At 40.7% G+C, this 26,888-nt stretch overlaps 1 protein-coding gene across 1 annotated transcript in view; it reads right to left on the bottom strand.

The window, feature by feature from the left end:
• Positions 1-26,888, bottom strand: part of RCSD1 (RCSD domain containing 1) — a 1,115,611-nt gene that overhangs the window by 435,668 nt on the left and 653,055 nt on the right. The window contains exon 3 of the mRNA XM_044073103.1: positions 26,270-26,371. The gene's annotated coding sequence lies outside the window, so the exon portion shown is untranslated. The remainder of the gene's footprint in view (positions 1-26,269; positions 26,372-26,888) is intronic.

The following is a 26,888-nucleotide window of genomic DNA, read 5'->3' as shown; positions in this document are numbered from 1 at the left end:
CAGATTGCTGTCTGTCAGAGAGATAACTAGAGAAAAATGTTAGGGAGGTGGGAGCTAGATTGAGGTTAGAAAGTTTAGTTAGAAGCAGGGGGTGAGACAGTGTTGAAGGCTTTTGAGAGGTCGAGGAAGAGGCTGGATACCAGGAGGTCTTTGTCTCGAGCTTCGACTACTGAGTGTGTGAAAGACAGGAGGGCTGTAGAGGTGCTGTGATTAGGGCGGAAGCCATGTTGGGAATGTGTGTGGAGGTTATGTTCTAGGAGATAGCTTAGGAGTTGAGAGTGTACACATTAAGAGTTTGGAGAGAGGAGAGAGGATGGCAATTGGACGAAAGTTAGATGGGTCAGTTGAGTTTCCCCCTTTATGCAAGGGGGTAGTGAAGAAGGATTTCCAAATGTTTGGTACTGTAGAGTCCTGGATAGATCTATTTATTAAGATAGATACTGGATAGGCTATGGATTCAGCAGCTAATTTGAGGAAGGAAGGAGGGAGGTTGTCAGAAGAGGGAGAGCAAAGTTTAAGTTTTAGAAGGTGGGACTTTATATATGAGGTTTGAACTGGTTTGAAGGAGAAAATATTACTGTTTTGAGGCTTGGGAGAAGTATAGGGGTTGTTTGAGTTGTGGTTTGAGGGAGTAAGTTTCGGGACAGTTTCGATGAAGTGTGTATTTAGAAGGGTAGCATTTTCTAGAGGGCTATTATTTGGGTAAGGGGAGGGGTTTGAGTTGGACCCGGGATTGAGAATTTTCTTTAGGGTGGACCAGATTTTTTGTGGATTTGTTTTACAGTTATTTTGGAGAGAGTTGTAGTATGATTTTTTGTCCTTACAGATATGCCTTTTGACAAGATTCCAAAGTTCTTTATATTTGTGAAGTAGGGTAGGTTGTTTATACTTAGTCCAGGCTTTCCAAGTATTGTCATGGTATTTCATGAGTGATTTTGTTTCTTTAAAAAGCCAGGGGGCAGAGTTAGATTTGATTCTGATACGTCTTGCAGGGGCTAGGGAGTTGAGAATATCAAGGAATATGCTATTAAATTTGCGAACATAATCATTTAGGAGCAGTTGTTTAAGGATGGACCAGTCAATAGAAGAGAGGATAGAGTTGAATTGGGTAGTATTAAAGTTAAGTAAGTTATGGCAGTCTCTACAGGAGTGAGATTTGAGTGCTTGTGAAGAGTGGCATAGTATGCTTGTAGGATGATGGTCACTCAAAGAAATAGGTAAGGTAGTTGGATTGTGGTACAGGTTGAGAGAGTTTGTGAGAACCCAGTCTATGGTTGAAGTGGAAGAGGTGTTATTATGTAGGTAAGTAGGGGGTGTTATTAGTTGGTGGAATCCGTAGAAGTTGGAGAGCTGTGGGGAGTTAGTGGCAAGTTTGGCCCAGTGTATGTTAACATCTCCTAAGATGACCGTTTCATAGGGTATGTTGTGAGCGAACCAGGAGAGGATAGATTCTAGGACTGGAACATTATTACCAGGGGGAATATAAATGGAGGCAATGACAAATGTGTTATGTGGGTTTAGATGGCAGTTGAGAATGATGAGTTCAGCTGGGTGGAAATCAGGAATAGGTGTGGGAATGGTGGAGAGGTTAAGATTATTTGAATGGAGAATGGCAACACCACCACCTTTTTTGTTGAGTCTATCGGAGTGGTAGATGTTGTAACCAGGTGGCAGAATTTCATTGTTTGTACTGTGAGGTTTGAGTTAAAGGAAGTTAAGTTGGGATTGGGTGGTGGGAGGATGTAGGGGTGGTGGAGCTGTTTATGGGTGTAGGATTATGGAAATGGGAGGGTGGGCCTGGATTTGGGTGAATATCACCAGTGAGTAGTAAGTTGCTGGGGACTGAGGTAGGGTGGGATGCTGAGAAAAGTTGGTGGTGAAATTTTGGCTTGGGTTTATAAGAGAGGGGGTAGATGTCAAATATAATGAATTTGTGATAGCAGTGGAAGGTGATGTTAAAGAGAGATGGAGAGATTAAGATGGGGTGGGAAGGAGAAGATGGGTTGTTAGTACATGTAGTAGAAGAGTATAGAAAAGGTTGGGAAAGGTTAGCATGACAGGAGGTTAGATTTGCAAGTAGAGTTAGGATTGGTAATAGGAGGTATAAAAGTAGCATGTTAAGATTGGGTTTTGTGTGTGGGAGGGATTATGATTTTAGAAATAGGTTGAGTTTGGGGGAAGTGAAATAAGTAGTGATGGTGTAAGAGGTGGGAAATAGGAGCAGAAAGGAGAAATGTTAGTGGTTAGAAAGTGTGTGGAGGGGGAGGGGTTAGGGGTAGACAGGAAGTGAAATGTGGGTGGCAGTTTGGACAGGATGAGGAGGGACAGGAGAGTATAAAGGTAATTGATAAGGGATGGGTGGGAATGGGGGTAGGGTAGGGGAGTGAAGTGAGTGGAGCGAACGGAGAGGAGATACACAAGCTGGAGCTGCAGAAACCCAGAAAAAAAACTATCAGGAGAGCATGTAGGAATCCATATACAAGGGGCCTAGAGAGAGTGGAAAAGGACTATAAGAAGGAGGCACAGAGGAGAGAGACTAGGAGACGAGGAGAGGATAGAATGCCGGGAGAAAAACAACAGCAGGGAAAAAACAGTAGCAGAGGTCAGCAGGATAAGGTAGTGCAGAAATGGGAGGCTAAGAAGAGATGTAGTTAAAGAATAGGAGCGATGTAAGTAAAGAATGGCAGCAAAAGAGGGGAGAAAAAAGTAATAGGGGCCCTAAAGAGCCAGGGTTACCTATAGAAAAACAGGGGAGGGGGGAAAACAACAATGCAGGTAGAGGATTAAACAACGTGGGAGCGACCTGGTGATGTGCAGGGGGCAGCTATCAAGGGAATAAGGCATGGACTACAACAACAGTATGTTAAGATACAAAATGAGAAGCATTATTTGGACATACTTTCTGGAATTACATTCAAAAACAATTAGAGGGAGGCAGTCATCAAAACACGTCTTGGGTATGGGTAATTTCCAGCAGGGCAGGCCAGTGGTCTTGTGTAGGGGAGTCAGTCCTAACTTTCTGGAATTACATTCAAAAACAATTACAGGGAGGCAGTCATCAAGATACGTCTTGGGTACGGGTAGTTTCCAGCAGGGCAGGCCAGTGGTCTTGGGTAGGGAGTCAGTCCTAACCAAATGATAGCCGGCTGCACATCAGGGGTGCATGTCCAGGGCAAGGAACAGAGAAACAAAAACTTCAGAGAGCTTGGACCAATGTGATCAAGCAGGCTGATAAATGTGGCAATTGGGTTGTTCTGAATAAAGTTAAATATTTTGAAATGGTTAAACACTTTTAAACAACTCTGGGGAATATGTTAAGTTGTCAGATAATCCACTTAAAACATTCAACTCTGAGTTACATGAATTACTTGAAAGAGGTGAGAAACTAAGTTTCCTTGGGGAGAAAGCTATAAAGAAATGGTTTATTGAAGAACCTAATAAACACATTTTTATGAACTCACCAAGATACATAAGAATTTGACCAACCCACCTGGAAGACCAATTGTTTCAGGGGTAGGTTCATATCTGCAAAATGTGGGGATCATTTTAGATTCCCAGTTTAAGAAGTATTTACAAAAAGTTCTGGCCCATATAAAAAATATGATAGAATTGTGTAACTGCCTTAACAGTATTTATTGGCAGGATGATTTTTATTGGGCGACTGTAGATGTGAACTCTCTATACTGAGTTAAGGTAGGGGTTAGAGAGAATTTGTAGATTTATGGGGGAAGGGCCTCACACCTCTCTTTTTTGGTATCAATGTTGGAATTTTGCTGCACTCATAATTATTTTTGTTGGGATGGAGAAGTTTTTCTCCAGAAGAGAGGGACAGCTATTGGGGCTCCATATGCCCCCACTTTTGCTATTATTTATATGGGTAAATTTGAAAGACAATTTATCCAACTGCGTTTTTTAGAGAGAAGGTGGTTTGTTTTAAGAGGTTTATTGATGATTTCATTTTTGTCTGTAAGGGTAGTCAAGATCATTTCCAGTAGTTTATGGAGGAAATGAATAAGAACACACATGGTTTGGAATTCACCTATGAGATGGGCTCCAAGTCAATTGTATTTTTAGATGAATAACTTTATGTTGGAGAGGGCGTGATGGTTCACTTTAAACCCTATAAGAAAGGTACAGCAGTTAATAGTTTTCCTCATGCTAGTAGTATGCATCTCCCCCATTTAATTAAGTCATCCACATTTGGTGAGTTCAGTAGGATATATCATAATACATCAGAAGATAGATTAAAGGAAGAAATTTGGATGAAGTGAAAAATATATTATTAGCTAGGGGTTATCCTATTGACTTACTATGTAATGCTAGAGGAAAAGTTATTCACGGTTGTGAAAAGTGAAGGAAATTCTTTGGTCATAATAGATATAGGTTGTAGTCTGGGAGAGAAGAAGGAAATGATGAAAGGTTATTTTCTTGTAATCAAATTATCTCCCTTTTCAAGTACCGTAGACAAGGTAGTAAGGGATATATGGCACATAGTATGGCAAGATGTCTGGCAAGATGTTCAGGTGGGAAATTTATTTTAGTTCCAAAAAATGTGAGTTTTTCTTATGGGAGGTACAGCAACCTAAAGGAATTATTGAATTTTAATCACGGAACATTAATTAAGGCAGACCAAGTGGGAGCTAAGGCATATGGGAGATGTAAAGTTTGTTCAAGGATAAGGAATCTGATGGGAGAGAAAATTAATGGGAGGAAATATGTAGCTACGGAAGGATTCAGTTGTGAATCCTATGGGATTGTATATAAACTTGGGTGTGTATGTGAGAATACCAAGTGGTATATTGGTCAAACTAAACGTAAGGTTAAGGTGAGGATTATGGAGCACTTGGGTGATATAAGAAAATCTAACATGAATAGTCCTGTAGCTGAACATTTTTCCATAGCACATGGGGGTTCCTGTGATAGTGCTTTCTTTAATGTGTTGGCTCGTCCCCATTTATTTAGAGGGGGTAATTTTAAGCAGGAATTGGATAGGCTTGAAAGTAGGTTGATTTTAAATTACAGAACTTTGTTCCCCAGGGGTATGCACTTGGATGTCAGTTTAGTTTTATAATGTATTTATGAGCAGTAAGTAATGAAAGTTTCATAATAATAATAATAATAATAATAATAATAATAATCATAATAATAATAATATTCCTCCTCACTGGCCTGGCTGTTGTACGTCCCCCATCTGTACGGGTTGGATAACTGAGAATACTTTCCCCCTTTTATCGGGACCAAGCTACATCTAATCTAGGACTCCTGGCTCTACTGGCGGAGTCGAACTGTGTCCAGAACTGTGTCCACTACCTACATCCAGACAGTAATCTTGTCTATCGTCCTATACCTAAAGGAAAGACTGCCTAAAATACTTTCCCCCTTTTATCAGGACAAAGCTACATCTAATCTAGGACTCCTGGCCCTACTGCCGGAGTCGAACTGTGTCCAGAACTGTGTCCACTACCTACATCCAGACAGTAATCTTGTCTATCATCCTATACCTAAAGGAAAGACTGCCTAAAATACTTTCCCCCTTTTATCGGGACCAAGCTACATCTAATCTAGGACTCCTGGCCCTACTGGCGGAGGCGAACTGTGTCCAGAACTGTGTCCACTACTTACATCCAGACAGTAATCTTGTCTATCGTCCTATACCTAAAGGCAAGACTGCCTAAAATACTTTCCCCCTTTTATCGGGACCAAGCTACATCTAATCTAGGACTCCTGGCCCTACTGGCGGAGTCGAACTGTGTCCAGAACTGTGTCCACTACCTACATCCAGACAGTAATCTTGTCTATCGTCCTATACCTAAAGGCAAGACTGCCTAAAGTACTTTCCCCCTTTTATCGGGACCAAGCTACATCTAATCTAGGACTCCTGGCCCTACTGGCAGAGTCGAACTGTGTCCAGAACTGTGTCCACTACCTACATCCAGACAGTAATCTTGTCTATCGTCTTATACCTAAAGGAAAGACTGCCTAAGTATGTAAAGCCTAGATATTACCCTATACTCTGTAACTGCGTGCCTAGCCTACCAACCTGCCCAGGACTACCAGCAGCCAGCACCAGTCCCCATTATCTTTCGAACCAGACCCTCTTTCCTATGCTGCCATTTTGCCCTTATTCTTTCACTATCTCTCCTCCCTTAATACAGCTTTGCTCTCCTTACTTCCATTCCTGCTCTACTCCCACTACCTCCCTCCACAAACCTGCTTCTAACTTTTGCCTACTACACAGCTCCCTTGTTATTATACTTCCTCCCTCGCTCTACCTCTGATAAGCTTACTGGTTTTCCTGCCTTCTACCTCGAGCTTTACACTATTACACACATTTTCCTTTCCCTGGCCTATCTACCTCCCTTTGAGATCTGTCTACTGGACATCTGCTTATAGCACACTCAATTTCTTTTTACTAGTCACACTATCACTGTCTCACTTACCTGCTTCTTTTACCTCTCTGATTGTTTCCTCTCTGCACTTTTCTACTCCTTTGGCTCTTCCTATTACTCTTATCTATTTTCACTATCATATCTCTCCTACCTATTCCACCCCCTACGCTTAAACTACACTTACCCCCCACCTGATCAGGCCACCCCCCTACCTCGAAACTCTTCTCCCTTCACTACTTTTTCCCGCCTTTCACCTTGACTTGTGCCCTTTCCCCTTACCTCTCCCATCCCTCCCACGCAACCTTATAAATACCTTCCCCAATCCCAGGACGCCATCTTTATTCCTCCTCACTGGCCTGGCTGTTGTACGTCCCCCATCTGTACGGGTTGGATAACTGGGGTGAGTTATACGCAGACATTTTGTTCGTACTTACCTCTGTTTTTGCAATTGCTTAACAATGGTTTACTGACTGGTTTATAGTAAGCTATTAGTTTTATTGGAAATGACTCTGAAAACAGCGTCACACTAAGAAGGATAACTGGGTGAACTACGCAGAGATTTTTACTTACTTCTGCTCTTGCCATGTTTAGTAAAGAATCAATGCTTGGTTTATAGTATGCTGTTTTTTTTGTTAGTTGACACGACTCTGTAAACAGCGTCACACTGAGACGGAGTTTCTGCTTCCCAGCCTCCTCTCATCACCAAAGACACTGCACTGTTAGCTCTAATATGGTTACTTGCTGGAATGTGTTAGATCTGTTTTAAATAAGGTCTCTTCATAAACACTGCCATGCACAAGATATTTTGATGCTGTTAAACACTATCTCTCATGATATGGGTCTGTAATAATAGCTGAATGTTCATAGCGTTCTCTACATTTACGCACATGCTTGTATCATAACTGAATAAGGGTCAGTTACAGCGTCCATCACCTAATGTTTTTAGCTTAGCGCTTTCAATTCGCCATAGTCCTGATTGGTTTAACACGGTTGTAAAACTGTATAGGGGGCTGCTATAGTGTTTAATGTGAGTTAGATTGTTTTCTTAGTTACGCTTGTAAACAGCGTTTAGCGTTAATTAACTAATCACCATTATAGAACATAGCGCTCCTATCTGTTAGCCACATCTACATAGGAATATGTTAAAAGTGTGTCTTTTTACTGCTAAAGGGCACGTTCATTCTTAAAGATGCTTAGTTAACTATGTTAGCCACATCTACATAGGAATATGTTAAAATGTGTGTTTTTTACTGCTAAAGGGCAAGTTTATTTTTAAAAGTGCTTAGTTACCTAATCTACTTCTGTATTTTGCAAGTTTATTCTAAAAGATGCTTAGTTAACTATGTTAGCCACATCTACATAGGAATATGTTAAAAGTGTGTTTTTTTTACTGCTAAAGGGCAAGTTTATTTTTAAAAGTGCTTAGTTAACTATTCTAATTCTGTATTTAGTTGACGTTTAAAGTAACTTCTTGTTCTCCCTTCTACATCTCTCTCTCCCACCCAGAATACTTTCCCCCTTTTATCGGGACCAAGCTACATCTAATCTAGGACTCCTGGCCCTACTGGCGGAGTCGAACTGTGTCCAGAACTGTGTCCACTACCTACATCCAGACAGTAATCTTGTCTATCGTCCTATACCTAAAGGAAAGACTGCCTAAGTATGTAAAGCCTAGATATTACCCTATACTCTGTAACTGCGTGCCTAGCCTACCAACCTGCCCAGGACTACCAGCAGCCAGCACCAGTCCCCATTATCTTTCGAACCAGACCCTCTTTCCTACGCTGCCATTTTGCCCTTATTCTTTCACTATCTCTCCTCCCTTAATACAGCTTTGCTCTCCTTACTTCCATTCCTGCTCTACTCCCACTAACTCCCTCCACAAACCTGATTCTAACTTTTGCCTACTACACAGCTCCCTTGTTATTATACTTCCTCCCTCGCTCTACCTCTGATAAGCTTACTGGTTTTCCTGCCTTCTACCTCGAGCTTTACACTATTACACACATTTTCCTTCCCCAGGCCTATCTACCTCCCTTTGAGATCTGTCTACTGGACATCTGCTTATAGCATACTCAATTTCTTCTTACTAGTCACACTATCACTGTCTCACTTACCTGCTTCTTTTACCTGGCTGATTGTTTCCTCTCTGCACTTTTCTACTCCTTTGGCTCTTCCTATTACTCTTATCTATTTTCACTATCATATCTCTCCTACCTATTCCACCCCCTACGCTTAGACTACACTTACCCCCCACCTGATCAGGCCACCCCCCTATCTCGAAACTCTTCTCCCTTCACTACTTTTTCCCGCCTTTCACCTTGACTTGTGCCCTTCCCCCTTACCTCTCCCATCCCTCCCACGCAACCTTATAAATACCTCCCCCAATCCCAGGACGCCATCTTTATTCCTCCTCACTGGCCTGGCTGTTGTACGTCCCCCATCTGTACGGGTTGGATAACTGGGGTGAGTTATACGCAGACATTTTGTTCGTACTTACCTCTGTTTTTGCAATTGCTTAACAATGGTTTACTGACTGGTTTATAGTAAGCTATTAGTTTTATTGGAAACGACTCTGAAAACAGTGTCACACTAAGAAGGATAACTGGGTGAACTACGCAGAGATTTTTACTTACTTCTGCTCTTGCCATGTTTAGTAAAGAATCAATGCTTGGTTTATAGTATGCTGTTTTTTTTGTTAGTTGACGCGACTCTGTAAACAGCGTCACACTGAGATGGAGTTCCTGCTTCCCAGCCTCCTCTCATCACCAAAGACACTGCATTGTTAGCTCTAATATGGTACTTGCTGGAATGTGTTAGATCTATTTTAAATAAGGTCTCTTCATAAACACTGCCATGCACAAGATATTTTGATGCTGTTAAACACTATCTCTCATGATATGGGTCTGTAATAATAGCTGAATGTTCATAGCGTTCTCTACATTTACGCACATGCTTGTATCATAACTGAATAAGGGTCAGTTACAGCGTCCATCACCTAATGTTTTTAGCTTAGCGCTTTCAATTCGCCATAGTCCTGATTGGTTTAACACGGTTGTAAAACTGTATAGGGGGCTGCTACAGTGTTTAATGTGAGTTAGATTGTTTTCTTAGTTATGCTTGTAAACAGCGTTTAGCGTTAATTAACTAATCACCATTATAGAACATAGCGCTCCTATCTGTTAGCCACATCTACATAGGAATATGTTAAAAGTGTGTCTTTTTACTGCTAAAGGGCACGTTCATTCTTAAAGATGCTTAGTTAACTATGTTAGCCACATCTACATAGGAATATGTTAAAATGTGTGTTTTTTACTGCTAAAGGGCAAGTTTATTTTTAAAAGTGCTTAGTTACCTAATCTACTTCTGTATTTTGCAAGTTTATTCTAAAAGATGCTTAGTTAACTATGTTAGCCACATCTACATAGGAATATGTTAAAAGTGTGTTTTTTTTACTGCTAAAGGGCAAGTTTATTTTTAAAAGTGCTTAGTTAACTATTCTAATTCTGTATTTAGTTGACGTTTAAAGTAACTTCTTGTTCTCCCTTCTACATCTCTCTCTCCCACCCGGAATACTTTCCCCCTTTTATCGGGACCAAGCTACATCTAATCTAGGACTCCTGGCCCTACTGGCGGAGTCGAACTGTGTCCAGAACTGTGTCCACTACCTACATCCAGACAGTAATCTTGTCTATCGTCCTATACCTAAAGGAAAGACTGCCTAAGTATGTAAAGCCTAGATGTTACCCTATACTCTGTAACTGCGTGCCTAGCCTACCAACCTGCCCAGGACTACCAGCAGCCAGCACCAGTCCCCATTATCTTTCGAACCAGACCCTCTTTCCTACGCTGCCATTTTGCCCTTATTTTTTCACTATCTCTCCTCCCTTAATACAGCTTTGCTCTCCTTACTTCCATTCCTGCTCTACTCCCACTAACTCCCTCCACAAACCTGCTTTTAACTTTTGCCTACTACACAGCTCCCTTGTTATTATACTTCCTCCCTCGCTCTACCTCTGATAAGCTTACTGGTTTTCCTGCCTTCTACCTCGAGCTTTACACTATTACACACATTTTCCTTCCCCTGGCCTATCTACCTCCCTTTGAGATCTGTCTACTGGACATCTGCTTATAGCACACTCAATTTCTTCTTACTAGTCACACTATCACTGTCTCACTTACCTGCTTCTTTTACCTGGCTGATTGTTTCCTCTCTGCACTTTTTTACTCCTTTGGCTCTTCCTATTACTCTTATCTATTTTCACTATCATATCTCTCCTACCTATTCCACCCCCTACGCTTAGACTACACTTACCCCCCACCTGATCAGGCCACCCCCCTATCTCGAAACTCTTCTCCCTTCACTACTTTTTCCCGCCTTTCACCTTGACTTGTGCCCTTCCCCCTTACCTCTCCCATCTCTCCCACGCAACCTTATAAATACCTCCCCCAATCCCAGGACGCCATCTTTATTCCTCCTCACTGGCCTGGCTGTTGTACGTCCCCCATCTGTACGGGTTGGATAACTGGGGTGAGTTATACGCAGACATTTTGTTCGTACTTACCTCTGTTTTTGCAATTGCTTGACAATGGTTTATTGACTGGTTTATAGTAAGCTATTAGTTTTATTGGAAACGACTCTGAAAACAGCGTCACACTAAGAAGGATAACTGGGTGAACTACACAGAGATTTTTACTTACTTCTGCTCTTGCCATGTTTAGTAAAGAATCAATGCTTGGTTTATAGTATGCTGTTTTTTTTTGTTAGTTGACGCGACTCTGTAAACAGCATCACACTGAGACGGAGTTTCTGCTTCCCAGCCTCCTCTCATCACCAAAGACACTGCAGTGTTAGCTCTAATATGGTTACTTGCTGGAATGTGTTAGATCTATTTTAAATAAGGTCTCTTCATAAACACTGCCATGCACAAGATATTTTGATGCTGTTAAACATTATCTCTCATGATATGGGTCTGTAATAATAGCTGAATGTTCATAGCGTTCTCTACATTTACGCACATGCTTGTATCATAACTGAATAAGGGTCTGTTACAGCGTCCATCACCTAATGTTTTTAGCTTAGCGCTTTCAATTCGCCATAGTCCTGATTGGTTTAACACGGTTGTAAAACTGTATAGGGGGCTGCTATAGTGTTTAATGTGAGTTAGATTGTTTTCTTAGTTACGCTTGTAAACAGCGTTTAGCGTTAATTAACTAATCACCATTATAGAACATAGCGCTCCTATCTGTTAGCCACATCTACATAGGAATATGTTAAGTGTGTCTTTTTACTGCTAAAGGGCACGTTCATTCTTAAAGATGCTTAGTTAACTAAGTTAGCCACATCTACATAGGAATATGTTAAAATGTGTGTTTTTTACTGCTAAAGGGCAAGTTTATTTTTAAAAGTGCTTAGTTACCTAATCTACTTCTGTATTTTGCAAGTTTATTCTAAAAGATGCTTAGTTAACTATGTTAGCCACATCTACATAGGAATATGTTAAAAGTGTGTTTTTTTTACTGCTAAAGGGCAAGTTTATTTTTAAAAGTGCTTAGTTAACTATTCTAATTCTGTATTTAGTTGACGTTTAAAGTAACTTCTTGTTCTCCCTTCTACATCTCTCTCTCTCCCACCCAGAATACTTTCCCCCTTTTATCGGGACCAAGCTACATCTAATCTAGGACTCCTGGCCCTACTGGCGGAGTCCAACTGTGTCCAGAACTGTGTCCACTACCTACATCCAGACAGTAATCTTGTCTATCGTCCTATACCTAAAGGAAAGACTGCCTAAGTATGTAAAGCCTAGATATTACCCTATACACTGTAACTGCGTGCCTAGCCTACCAACCTGCCCAGGACTACCAGCAGCCAGCACCAGTCCCCATTATCTTTCGAACCAGACCCTCTTTCCTACGCTGCCATTTTGCCCTTATTCTTTCACTATCTCTCCTCCCTTAATACAGCTTTGCTCTCCTTACTTCCATTCCTGCTCTACTCCCACTACCTCCCTCCACAAACCTGTTTCTAACTTTTGCCTACTACACAGCTCCCTTGTTATTATACTTCCTCCCTCGCTCTACCTCTGATAAGCTTACTGGTTTTCCTGCCTTCTTCCTCGAGATTTACACTATTACACACATTTTCCTTCCCCTGGCCTATCTACCTCCCTTTGAGATCTGTCTACTGGACATCTGCTTATAGCACACTCAATTTCTTCTTACTAGTCACACTATCACTGTCTCACTTACCTGCTTCTTTTACCTGGCTGATTGTTTCCTCTCTGCACTTTTCTACTCCTTTGGCTCTTCCTATTACTCTTATCTATTTTCACTATCATATCTCTCCTACCTATTCCACCCCCTACGCTTAGACTACACTTACCCCCCACCTGATCAGGCCACCCCCCTATCTCGAAACTCTTCTCCCTTCACTACTTTTTCCCGCCTTTCACCTTGACTTGTGCCCTTCCCCCTTACCTCTCCCATCCCTCCCACGCAACCTTATAAATACCTCCCCCAATCCCAGGACGCCATCTTTATTCCTCCTCACTGGCCTGGCTGTTGTACGTCCCCCATCTGTACCGGTTGGATAACTGGGGTGAGTTATACGCAGACATTTTGTTTGTACTTACCTCTGTTTTTGCAATTGCTTAACAATGGTTTACTGACTGGTTTATAGTAAGCTATTAGTTTTATTGGAAACGACTCTGAAAACAGCGTCATACTAAGAAGGATAACTGGGTGAACTACACAGAGATTTTTACTTACTTCTGCTCTTGCCATGTTTAGTAAAGAATCAATGCTTGGTTTATAGTATGCTGTTTTTTTTTGTTAGTTGACGCGACTCTGTAAACAGCGTCACACTGAGACGGAGTTTCTGCTTCCCAGCCTCCTCTCATCACCAAAGACACTGCAGTGTTAGCTCTAATATGGTTACTTGCTGGAATGTGTTAGATCTATTTTAAATAAGGTCTCTTCATAAACACTGCCATGCACAAGATATTTTGATGCTGTTAAACACTATCTCTCATGATATGGGTCTGTAATAATAGCTGAATGTTCATAGCGTTCTCTACATTTACGCACATGCTTGTATCATAACTGAATAAGGGTCTGTTACAGCGTCCATCACCTAATGTTTTTAGCTTAGTGCTTTCAATTTGCCATAGTCCTGATTGGTTTAACACGGTTGTAAAACTGTATAGGGGGCTGCTATAGTGTTTAATGTGAGTTAGATTGTTTTCTTAGTTACGCTTGTAAACAGCGTTTAGCGTTAACTAACTAATCACCATTATAGAACATAGCGCTCCTATCTGTAAGTGTGTCTTTTTACTGCTAAAGGGCACGGTCATTCTTAAAGATGCTTAGTTAACTATGTTAGCCACATCTACATAGGAATATGTTAAAATGTGTGTTTTTTACTGCTAAAGGGCAAGTTTATTTTTAAAAGTGCTTAGTTACCTAATCTACTTCTGTATTTTGCAAGTTTATTCTAAAAGATGCTTAGTTAATTATGTTAGCCACATCTACATAAGAATATGTTAAAAGTGTGTTTTTTTTACTGCTAAAGGGCAAGTTTATTTTTAAAAGTGCTTAGTTAACTATTCTAATTCTGTATTTAGTTGACGTTTAAAGTAACTTCTTGTTCTCCCTTCTACATCTCTCTCTCCCACCCGGAATACTTTCCCCCTTTTATCGGGACCAAGCTACATCTAATCTAGGACTCCTGGCCCTACAGGCGGAGTCGAACTGTGTCCAGAACTGTGTCCACTACCTACATCCAGACAGTAATCTTGTCTATTGTCCTATACCTAAAGGAAAGACTGCCTAAGTATGTAAAGCCTAGATATTACCCTATACTCTGTAACTGCGTGCCTAGCCTACCAACCTGCCCAGGACTACCAGCAGCCAGCACCAGTCCCCATTATCTTTCGAACCAGACCCTCTTTCCTGCGCTGCCATTTTGCCCTTATTTTTTCACTATCTCTCCTCCCTTAATACAGCTTTGCTCTCCTTACTTCCATTCCTGCTCTACTCCCACTACCTCCCTCCACAAACCTGCTTCTAACTTTTGCCTACTACACAGCTCCCTTGTTGTTATACTTCCTCCCTCGCTCTACCTCTGATAAGCTTACTGGTTTTCCTGCCTTCTACCTCGAGCTTTACACTATTACACACATTTTCCTTCCCCTGGCCTATCTACCTCCCTTTGAGATCTGTCTACTGGACATCTGCTTATAGCACACTCAATTTCTTCTTACTAGTCACACTATCACTGTCTCACTTACCTGCTTCTTTTACCTGGCTGATTGTTTCCTCTCTGCACTTTTCTACTCCTTTGGCTCTTCCTATTACTCTTATCTATTTTCACTATCATATCTCTCCTACCTATTCCACCCCCTACGCTTAGACTACACTTACCCCCCACCTGATCAGGCCACCCCCCTATCTCGAAACTCTTCTCCCTTCACTACTTTTTCCTGCCTTTCACCTTGACTTGTACCCTTCCCCCTTACCTCTCCCATCCCTCCCACGCAACCTTATAAATACCTCCCCCAATCCCAGGACGCCATCTTTATTCCTCCTCACTGGCCTGGCTGTTGTACGTCCCCCATCTGTACGGGTTGGATAACTGGGGTGAGTTATACGCAGACATTTTGTTTGTACTTACCTCTGTTTTTGCAATTGCTTAACAATGGTTTACTGACTGGTTTATAGTAAGCTATTAGTTTTATTGGAAACGACTCTGAAAACAGCGTCACACTAAGAAGGATAACTGGGTGAACTACGCAGAGATTTTTACTTACTTCTGCTCTTGCCATGTTTAGTAAAGAATCAATGCTTGGTTTATAGTATGCTGTATTTTTTGTTAGTAGACGCGACTCTGTAAACAGCGTCACACTGAGATGGAGTTTTTGCTTCCCAGCCTCCTCTCATCACCAAAGACACTGCACTGTTAGCTCTAATATGGTTACTTGCTGGAATGTGTTAGATCTATTTTAAATAAGGTCTCTTCATAAACACTGCCATGCACAAGATATTTTGATGCTGTTAAACACTATCTCTCATGATATGGGTCTGTAATAATAGCTGAATGTTCATAGCGTTCTCTACATTTACGCACATGCTTGTATCATAACTGAATAAGGGTCTGTTACAGCGTCCATCACCTAATGTTTTTAGCTTAGCGCTTTCAATTCGCCATAGTCCTGATTGGTTTAATACGGATGTAAAACTGTATAGGGGGCTGCTATAGTGCTTATAGGTTCATAGGTTCATAGGTTCATACTAGGCTATCTGCCCTAAGGCATTTATAAGCCTAGCCCAAAGTTATGTGGCTTACGCCACCCCTTATGTTAGAAATAATGTGCCCATTAGTTTGTTGTGCCTCTGTCCAGCAGTGACACAGAGATGATTCCCGGGGTAAACCTATGATCTCCCATCCACCGGTCAAGATTTCTCTTGAACAGAGCCAGCGAGGTGCTCTGCCTCACATGGACCTGGATTTTATTCCACAGCATGGGTAATGTGAGTTAGATTGTTTTCTTAGTTACGCTTGTAAACAGCGTTTAGCGTTAATTAACTAATCAGCATTATAGAACTTAGCGCTCCTATCTGTTAGCCACATCTACATAGGAATATGTTAAAAGTGTGTCTTTTTACTGCTAAAGGGCACGTTCATTCTTAAAGATGCTTAGTTAACTATGTTAGCCACATCTACATAGGAATATGTTAAAACGTGTGTTTTTTACTGCTAAAGGGCAAGTTTATTTTTAAAAGTGCTTAGTTACCTAATCTACTTCTGTATTTTGCAAGTTTATTCTAAAAGATGCTTAGTTAACTATGTTAGCCACATCTACATAGGAATATGTTAAAAGTGTGTTTTTTTTACTGCTAAAGGGCAAGTTTAGTTTAAAAGTGCTTAGCTAACTATTCTAATTCAGTATTTTATTGACGTTTAAATTAACTTCTTGTTCTCCCTTCTACATCTCTCTCTCCCTTCCAGAAAACTTTCCCCCTTTTATCGGGACCAAGCTACATCTAATATAGGACTCCTGGCCCTACTGGCGGAGTCGAACTGTGTTCAGAACTGTGTCCTCTACCTACATCCAGATATTAAGCTTGTCTATCGTCCTATACCTAAAGGAAAGACTGCCAAAGTATGTAAAGCCTAGATATTACCCTATACTCTGTAATTGCGTGCCTAGCCTTCCAACCTGCCCAGGACTACCAGCAGCCAGCACCAGTCCCCATTATCTTCAACCAGACCCTCTTTCCTACGCTGCCATTTTGCCCTTATTCTTTCACTATCTCTCCTCCCTTAATACAGCTTTGCTCTCCTTACTTCCATTCCTGCTCTACTCCCACTACCTCCCTCCACAAACCTGCTTCTAACTTTTGCCTACTACACAGCTCCCTTGTTATTATACTTCCTCCCTCGCTCTACCTCTGATAAGCTTACTGGTTTTCCTGCCTTCTACCGCGAGCTTTACACTATTACACACATTTTCCTTCCCCTGGCCTATCTACCTCCCTTTGAGATCTGTCTACTGGACATCTGCTTATAGCACACTCAATTTCTTCTTACTAGTCACACTATCACTGTCTCACTTACCTGCTTTCTTTTACCTGGCTGATTGTTTCCTCTCTGCCCTTTTTTGTTCCTTTGGCTCTTCCTATTACTCTTAACTATTTTCACTGTCATATCTCTCCTACCTATTCCACCCCCTATGCTTAGACTACACTTACCCCCCACCTGATCAGGCCACCCCCCTATCTCAAAACTCTTCTCCCTTCACTACTTTTTCCCGCCTTTCACCTTGGCTTGTGCCCTTCCCCCTTACCTCTCCCATCCCTCCCACGCAACCTTATAAATACCTCCCCCAATCCCAGGACGCCATCTTTATTCCTCCTCACTGGCCTGGCTGTTGTACGTCCCCCATCTGTACGGGTTGGATAACTGGGGTGAGTTATACGCAGACATTTTGTTCGTACTTACCTCTGTTTTTGCAATTGCTTAACAATGGTTTACTGACTGGTTTATAGTAAGCTATTAGTTTTATTGGAAACGACTCTGAAAACAGCGTCACACTAAGAAGGATAACTGGGTGAACTACGCAGAGATTTTTACTTACTTCTGCTCTTTCCATGTTTAGTAAAGAATCAATGTTCGGTTTATAGTATGCTGTTTTTTTTGTTAGTTGACGCGACTCTGTAAACAGCGTCACAATGAGATGGAGTTCCTGCTTCCCAGCCTCCTCTCATCACCAAAGACACTGCACTGTTAGCTCTAATATGGTACTTGCTGGAATGTGTTAGATCTATTTTAAATAAGGTCTCTTCATAAACACTGCCATGCACAAGATATTTTGATGCTGTTAAACACTATCTCTCATGATATGGGTCTGTAATAATAGCTGAATGTTCATAGCGTTCTCTACATTTACGCACATGCTTATATCATAACTGAATAAGGGTCTGTTACAGCATCCATCACCTAATGTTTTTAGCTTAGCGCTTTCAATTCGCCATAGTCCTGATTGGTTTAACACGGTTGTAAAACTGTATAGGGGGCTGCTATAGTGTTTAATGTGAGTTAGATTGTTTTCTTAGTTACGCTTGTAAACAGCGTTTAGCGTTAATTAACTAATCACCATTATAGAACATAGCGCTCCTATCTGTTAGCCACATCTACATAGGAATATGTTAAAAGTGTGTCTTTTTACTGCTAAAGGGCACGTTCATTCTTAAAGATGCTTAGTTAACTATGTTAGCCACATCTACATAAGAATATGTTAAAATGTGTGTTTTTTACTGCTAAAGGGCAAGTTTATTTTTAAAAGTGCTTAGTTACCTAATCTACTTCTGTATTTTGCAAGTTTATTCTAAAAGATGCTTAGTTAACTATGTTAGCCACATCTACATAGGAATATGTTAAAAGTGTGTTTTTTTTACTGCTAAAGGGCAAGTTTATTTTTAAAAGTGCTTAGTTAACTATTCTAATTCTGTATTTAGTTGACGTTTAAAGTAACTTCTTGTTCTCCCTTCTACATCTCTCTCTCCCACCCAGAATACTTTCCCCCTTTTATCGGGACCAAGCTACATCTAATCTAGGACTCCTGGCCCTACTGGCGGAGTCGAACTGTGTCCAGAACTGTGTCCACTACCTACATCCAGACAGTAATCTTGTCTATCGTCCTATACCTAAAGGAAAGACTGCCTAAGTATGTAAAGCCTAGATATTACCCTATACTCTGTAACTGTGTGCCTAGCCTACCAACCTGCCCAGGACTACCAGCAGCCAACACCAGTCCCCATTATCTTTCGAACCAGACCCTCTTTCCTACCCTGCCATTTTGCCCTTATTCTTTCACTATCTCTCCTCCCTTAATACAGCTTTGCTCTCCTTACTTCCATTCCTGCTCTACTCCCACTACCTCCCTCCACAAACCTGCTTCTAACTTTTGCCTACTACACAGTTCCCTTGTTATTATACTTCCTCCCTCGCTCTACCTCTGATAAGCTTACTGGTTTTCCTGCCTTCCACCTCGAGCTTTACACTATTACACACATTTTTCCTTCCCCTGGCCTATCTACCTCCCTTTGAGATCTGTCTACTGGACATCTGCTTATAGCACACTCAATTTCTTCTTACTAGTCACACTATCACTGTCTCACTTACCTGCTTCTTTTACCTGGCTGTTTCCTCTCTGCACTTTTCTACTACTTTGGCTCTTCCTGCTCCATTCGCCCTGCGGGCTCACTCCGCTCCCCTCCCTGCCCCCAAATTCCACCCGCCCCTGCAGCCTCTACATTTATCCCCACATAGCCACACCCTCCACAATCTTCACCAATCTGAACCTCTTCCTCTCTCCACCCACTCATCAACGATCTCCACCCTCACCCACCCACTACCTCTCTGACCATATACCTTAAAATAATACAGTCTCTTACTCAACTCAACATGTCCCACACACACCTCCCACTCCTTCTACTAACTGTATTCACTTCTCTCTCCTCTACCTATATCATAACCTACTATGAGCTACCTCTAAGTTCCACTGTTAGCATCCCACATAAACACACCCTAACTACCCCCCCAACTATACTCACTAACTATCTCTGTCCCATATACAACAACTCATATCTTGAACCAAAATACCATTGTCTCTCACATATTAAATACCTTATTCACACACTCTCAAAACACATCTACTACCATAAGCCCTCACTCAAACAAAGTTTATCATTAAGGGATGGGGACATACACCCTAATCCAGGCCCTGGAACCCCTGAACTTCCCCTTAATTCACTACATAGGAAACCTATGTCTACACCAAACACCTCATCTCCCAAATCTCTCTCTATAGCACATCTTAATATCCGTAGCATTTGCAACAAAGTTCCGGCTCTTCATGCCCTACTAGAAGTCCAATAATTTGACATTCTCTGCCTTACCGAAACCTGGCTTAAACCCACTATAAAAGACAATGAAATTATCCCCCCTGGCTATAACATCTTAAGACAAGACCGTCCTAAAAGAAAAGGGGGCGGAGTAGCCATACTCTACAAAACTGGACTAGAAGTATGTAAAGCTAGTTATACCCCTCCAAATGACACTAATAGTGAAATTATTATAGCCAAACTCTCCCTCAATCCACACAAAACTATAAATATTATCTGTGCTTATCTTCCACCAGACAACAATCCTCCATTATTAGAAGGCCTACTTAACTGGTTCTCAACCACTCTCCCTCAAGAAACTATATTATTAGGCGACTTCAACATTGATTGGAACACATGCAAACAAAAGAATCCATCTACCCATATTAACCTCCATGGATTCCATCAAACCATTAATTCAACAACTAGAACAAATAAAGCCAATAATAAAGAAACCATACTAGACTGGATCCTGACAAATAGCCCCCAACAAATATATTCAACAGGAACCCTCCCAGGTGACCTTAGTGACCACTCACTAACATACATTATCAGACACAAAACACATCTAGCAAAACCTCCCCTCATCCGATTATCTCGCAGCAAAAAACATTTTGACCCCTATCAGTTTCAATATGAACTTAGCCTAGTCAACTGGTCACCTCTACAAACCCTGCCATTAGACAACGCTGTTAACCACTTTAACCATACCTTTCTTACCATTCTTGATCATCATGCCCCCACGCGCTCTATACGCATGAAATCCAGGACAGCACAATGGCTTACAAGTAACACTAAACAACTTATAATTAGTAGGAACAAAGCCTGGTCTAAATGGCGAACCACTAAAGACTCACTTGACCACCTTAATTTCAAACAAAAAAGAAACATGACCAAACTAGCTATCATACAAGATAAAATAAACTTTTACACCCAGTTACAGAGTTCCTCCCAACATCACCCACAAAAATTCTGGATTTCTTTAAACACACTACTATCCCCCGGCAAAGTTGAAACTCCCAGCCCACTAGGCTCCCACCCCGACTCTCCCTTACATACTGCAAATGCTTTCAATAACTTATTTACTTCTACAATACTTAATCTAGCCAACCAACAAAGCCCTGACCCTGCTCTACTAGGTAACCCTAACTGCATCCCGCCGCCATTTCATCTTAAACCCATACCCACCTCCTATATTCTTTACCTACTTCAAAAACTTAAACCTTCTACGCCCTCAGCCGACAAAATACCTGCAGAATATCTCCAGCTAGGAGCTAAAGCTATTGCCTACCCGATCTCTATACTAATTAACAGGACCATAAAAGAAAGTACTATACCTTCACTCTGGAAAATCTCCCACATCATCCCTCTCTTTAAAGGGGGTGATTCTTTTGAATACTCTAACTACCGCCCTACTGCGCTGCTATCTCCTATAGCAAAAATAATGGAGAAATGCATCCACAAACAACTACTTAATCACCTCCTATACAATAATCTCCTAGCAAACTGCCAACATGGATTTCGTCCCTACCATAGCACCACCACAGCCTTACTATCCTTTATTGACTCCATTAATAATAACCGAAATAACAATCTTCTTTCATCAGCCTTCTTTGTAGATCTGTCAAAAGCTTTTGACATGGTAAATCACCAACTACTCTTACATCGCTTAAAATCTCTTTCTCTTGATAGCATTGCCTTAAACTGGTTTACTTCCTATCTTCAAGATAGGAAACAAGCAGTGTTATGGAACAACAATCTTTCGGAGCTTCTACCTACCTCTCTAGGAGTCCCTCAGGGCTCCATCCTAGGTCCTCTTTTATTTTCCATCTTTATTAATGACCTACACCTTGTCACCCCTCTAACTACGTGTATTCAATACACGGATGATACCACCATCATTTGTTCTGCCTCCAACCAAAACGACCTGCACCACCTTACCCAAAAAACTTTTACTACCATAGAGCAATGGTTCTCTAATCACTGTCTTCTTCTAAACCCTAAGAAAACTAAACTTCTCCTCTTCTCACCTACACACCAATCCCCCTCTATTAACTTCTCTTTTACTTCTAACAATGGCACCCTTATCTCCCCTGACCAAACAACCAAACTCTTAGGCATAACTATTGACAACCAACTTAAATTTGACTTTCATATTAACTCAATCATAAAAGCAACTAATAGAAAATTAGGTTCTCTTTACAGAATCAAATCATTCTTAACTCCAGAAGCTAGAACTACCATAGCCAGAACACATCTTATCTTTACACTACTATATGCTTCCCCTATATATACTAACCTTTCCAAATATAACATCAATAAGCTTACATCAACCTACAATAACATTGCCAGATTTGCCACTGCCTCCCCATACAAAACACATCATTGCAGAAACCTCCACTACCTAGAATGGCTAGAGCTACCCCACCTAATTCTATACTATCAGCTCTCTATAGCCCAGAAAGCCCTTCACCACCCTGATAATACACCTATGCTCTCCACCCTTATAAAGCCCTACAACAACCTAAAAAACCTTCGCTCGTCTAGTAAAATACTGATTCAAACCTCTCTATCTAAGAACACTGCAGGTGACTCTATATTTTCCAACTCAGTTGGTAAAATATGGAATCAACTTCCTCCCGACCTGACAACCCAAACCTCCATCTCTCTGTTTAAAACTAAACTTAAACACTATCTAACCAACCACTGGCTATGCTCCTGCAACAACCCAAGCTGATCTTTCTGCTCCTCACATCTCCTGCATATGTCTTGCTTTCTCCCAGCTCTAAGCTTTTAGTGTTCTCAATTTTACTAGAAATGCTCTCTCTAAACTTGTATCGATACCCTTCCCTATATTCTACTGCTAACTTCTAAACTTCCTATTGTATCCTATCTTATTCTACCCATTCCAATACTCAAGTAAAAGCTTTATCTCCTATTACCTTTCTGTACTTTCCTCTTATTGTCATTCAAATGCCCTAAGTATTTTGTGCTTGAAATTCCTTTAAACTGTGTACATACTTTTCATGCTTTATTTTTGAATTTGTGTATATATTTTTCATGCTTGTAATGCCTTATGTTTTGTGTATATACTGTTTGTATCATGTGTTAGATAGCGGAGCTTTTCTCCTCGGGCCTCCACTGAAAATGGACATGTATCCAGTTGGACTAGCCCGGTTAACAAATGTAAAATAAAAAATAAAAATAAATAAATAAAATAAATAATAATAATAATAAAGGTAATTTAGATTTATTTTTAAAAGAAAACAAAAAAAATTGTGTTTATTTAGAATTTGTTATAGAAACTTGAATTTGAATGTTAATGTAATTTGTTTGAATAAAAATTGTGCCCTTGTTGGGTTAAAGTATTTAACAGAATAATAGAATAATTGTTTGATTTAATTGTTTTAATGGGCCTGCCGCGTTTTTTATAAATGTGTTTACTTTATGGGGGTAAAGTATTCCTTGAAGGCAAATTGCCGAGGTATCAGAATGCTGAAATAAAGTGGTATTGTTTGATATTTTTGCTGTAGTGTTTTTTATTTCTTCTGTAGTAGTTAATACCAACTTCCTCTGTCTAGGAGAGACATGGGCATCATCCATTGATCTAGGTAGTATTTGAAGAGGGGCCAGGGAGGGGATCTGTTTCAAGTGAACTGAAAGCTTGTTCCAGAGAAGTGACAGTCTCTGGGAGATGTATCTACCTGTCTAGCATGACCTGTTCATGTCAGAGGATAGGTTAAGATCTCTGGAGTGAGTGACTCTCCTGCAGTTTAATTTACAAATGTGTAGCATTTCCATCAGGGCTGGGTCACAGACTACCCTGTAAGCCAGGCATAGGTTTCCCCTTAGCAACCTGTAGGAGAGAGAATATAGTGACAGGGCTTTCAGTCTTTCCTTATTAGACTTGTTTTGTGTATCCTGTAATTTCTTGATGAGAAACCTCTGTGGTCTCTCCAATTGTTGCAGGTGTCTGGTAAGGTACATGCGAAAGGGAGCACTGTACTCAATTATTATTCCACTGCCTGTTTCAGCTATCTGTTTGTACTACTGCTGCATTTGTTTATATCTGTGCATGTGTTTGCCTATGGGATTATGCAGTTCTCCCAATATACAGCTTCTCTATATATCTGTGGAGTGGGAGGAGTGTTATTATTGGTATATAAACATTGTGATTTGGCTTTATTGGCCTGAATGTATCCACAAAGACTTAAAAGGAAAAAAGAAAAAGTCATGGACATTCAAAAGCCATATAGCTGAAACATTTGAAATACCTTACAGGGTCATTTGCATATATCCCACAGTCAGAGTGGTACAGTATTTTCAATTTCTCGTGGGTGGCCAGTTGTTATACTTTGAGATGAATCTGTGGAACTGCTGCATCCTCAGCAGGTGACTTATTGGTATAGACAGTTCCACAGAACAGTCATATATTTAATTGGTTGATTAGAGGGAGGACAATAGTTTTCTATAGAATAAAAATGAAACTGACTTTATATCACTTTTTATCATATGCGATATGTGACAGAGAATATTATGATTAAAATGACTGATGCAGTTTAAAGACGTTTTGACTTACTACAGCAGACATTTTTTAAACCTGAACCTTATCATGTAACTCATACATTATTTTATTTACTCAAGTACAACGTTTAGAATACAATTACCTGGAAGTGTTTCTCTGGAGCAACAAAAAACAAAAGATGAGGCTGACTGTACTTTGATTTTAGACCACCATTTTGTAAACAGCTAGAGCAGATAAAATAAATTCCAAGTTAATATGCATTATTTTTTTCCATCGTATACCAACAATTTATTACAGCACAAGCGGTGCAGATGCAAACCTGACATTATTGATACAGCTCAAGTGAATGCTTAGTCCAGGGGTTCCCAAACTGTGTGCATGCGGCTTCCTCAAAGGGGCACTGCGAACTAATAAGCTTAGCTGCAAAATAAACCATGAACAGTTACCGGTTTATTTTGCAGCTAAGCTTATTAGTTTGCTGCGAACTAAGTCTTGGCCTACAGTGTAGCTTTTTAGCAGAACTGGCATCAAGTATAGCAGCGATCCCCAACCACCGGGCCGTGGAGCACTTAGAACCGCACAGTCAGGTAAGTAAATGCCTGTATAAGTGTGTGTGTGTGTGTCTGTCTGTGTGTGTGAGTGAATGCGTGCATGAAAGCAAAAGAGTCTGTGTGTGTGAGAGAGATCGGGAGAGTGAGAGCGATGTGTGAGTGAATGCAGGAATGAATGAAGAAGTGGCCGTGTGTGTGTGAGATCGGAAGAGTGAAAGCAATGTGTGAATGAATGCAGGAATGAATGAAGAAGTGGCTGTGTGTGTGTGTGTGTGTGTGTGTGTGTGTGTGTGTGTGTGTGTGTGATCGGGAGAGTGAGAGTGATGTGTGAGTGAATGCAGGTATGAATGAGGAAGTGGCTGTGTGTGTGTGTGTGTGTGTGTGTGTGTGTGTGTGTGTGTGTGTGTGTGTGAATGAATGCAGGTATGAATGAGGAAGTGGCTGTGTGTGTATTTGTGAGATCAGAAGAGTGAGAGGGATGTATGAATGAGGAAGTAACTGTGTGTGTGTATGTGTGAGATCGGAAGAGTGAGAGGGATGTATGAATGAATGCATAAGTGTGAGTGGTGTGTGGGTGTGACAGACATTGAGAACGATGTGTGAAGGAATGCAGGTATGAATGAGGGAGTATGACTGTGTGAGAGATCGGAAAAGAGTGAGAGCGATGTGTGTGAGTGAATGTGTGCATGAATGCAAAAGAGACTGTGTGTGTGTGTGTGTGTGTGTGTGTGTATGTGTGTGTGTGTGTGTGTGTGTGTGTGTGTGTGTGTCATGGGGGGACAGAGTGAAGAGTGAGAGTGATCCCTGGCAGCAGCAGCAATGAGGTTTGTGTAAGTCTGGACCATACCACTGGACACATACCTCTCACCCTCTTAGATCAAGAAATCTGGACAAAGCCAAAAATAGTGGGGGTACAAAGGGGGGTACAAAGGCACAAAATAGGGACACTATTAAGTACTGCTCTCACAAAATTAGAAAGCTGATAGAAATGCATGTTTTGCATTAGTATAAATTTTCTAAAGTGTTAGAAAACTGTGAAGCACTTGAAAAAATAAGTCTTTAAATGTTAAATTTCATCTTCTGGAGTCTCTGTAGTTGTCATAACCCTTAAGGTTGTTTTAATATATCTTAATCTATACTGCATGCATATGCATGCCTGATTAGACTTATAGACACACACACACACACACACACACACACACACACACACACACACACACACACACACACACACACACACACACACACACACACACACGCACACTGAGGCATTCTCTCTCTCTGTCTCATATGTAGATATGTTTTTCTTTGGAAAATGTAACATGTCTTTTTTAACTTCCTGTGATCTATGGTTTAATTACCTCTTCTTTTCCTGTACTTGGGGTGCTTGACGTTTGTTTTTTGAATCTTCCAGCAAGTTCAGCCACAGATGGAGGTTTGTATTCTGCATTTCCAGACTTGCCCTAAAATTAGAAGTAAGGAAACAAAAAATAAAGTTTGCATGTGCAATACTGAATAGTGTATACTACCAGGTCATATAAGATTTCTTTACTATGGACTGAATTCTAATAAAAATGATGATTGTTGCTAACAAAAACACTAAAGTTTAATGTTTTGCAAAGAAGGGTACCAACCTAGTCACCTTTGCAGTGGAACAACTGAGTAACTTAAAAAAATGATAGCAGACTAGGGCCATTTGATAAGCAGAATCATATTTCTGTAACTGAGTATTGGCTATTTTTGATCTGTAGGTAACTTCTGTCTTCCTCATACATTACTGGAGACTGTAATTTTTGTGAAACTGGTCTAGCTATTCCAACATAAACTGCACAAAACAATATAACACTTATCTATATCCCTTGTGCATTCTGTTACTTATGAACCTTATTTATACCAGTGAGGTATTTTGTCACATTTCCACCTTTTTTTTTTTTTTGCTCCACTCTATACGTAAAATATCAATTAACCTCTTTTTGTTCA

The sequence above is a fragment of the Protopterus annectens genome, chromosome 5.part1, assembly GCF_019279795.1.
Source record: "Protopterus annectens isolate FY-2018-M chromosome 5.part1, PAN1.0, whole genome shotgun sequence".
Taxonomy (NCBI): Eukaryota; Metazoa; Chordata; order Ceratodontiformes; family Protopteridae; genus Protopterus; species Protopterus annectens.
The sequence above is the reverse complement of the archived record's forward strand: the minus strand, read 5'-3'. Positions and strand labels throughout refer to the sequence as shown.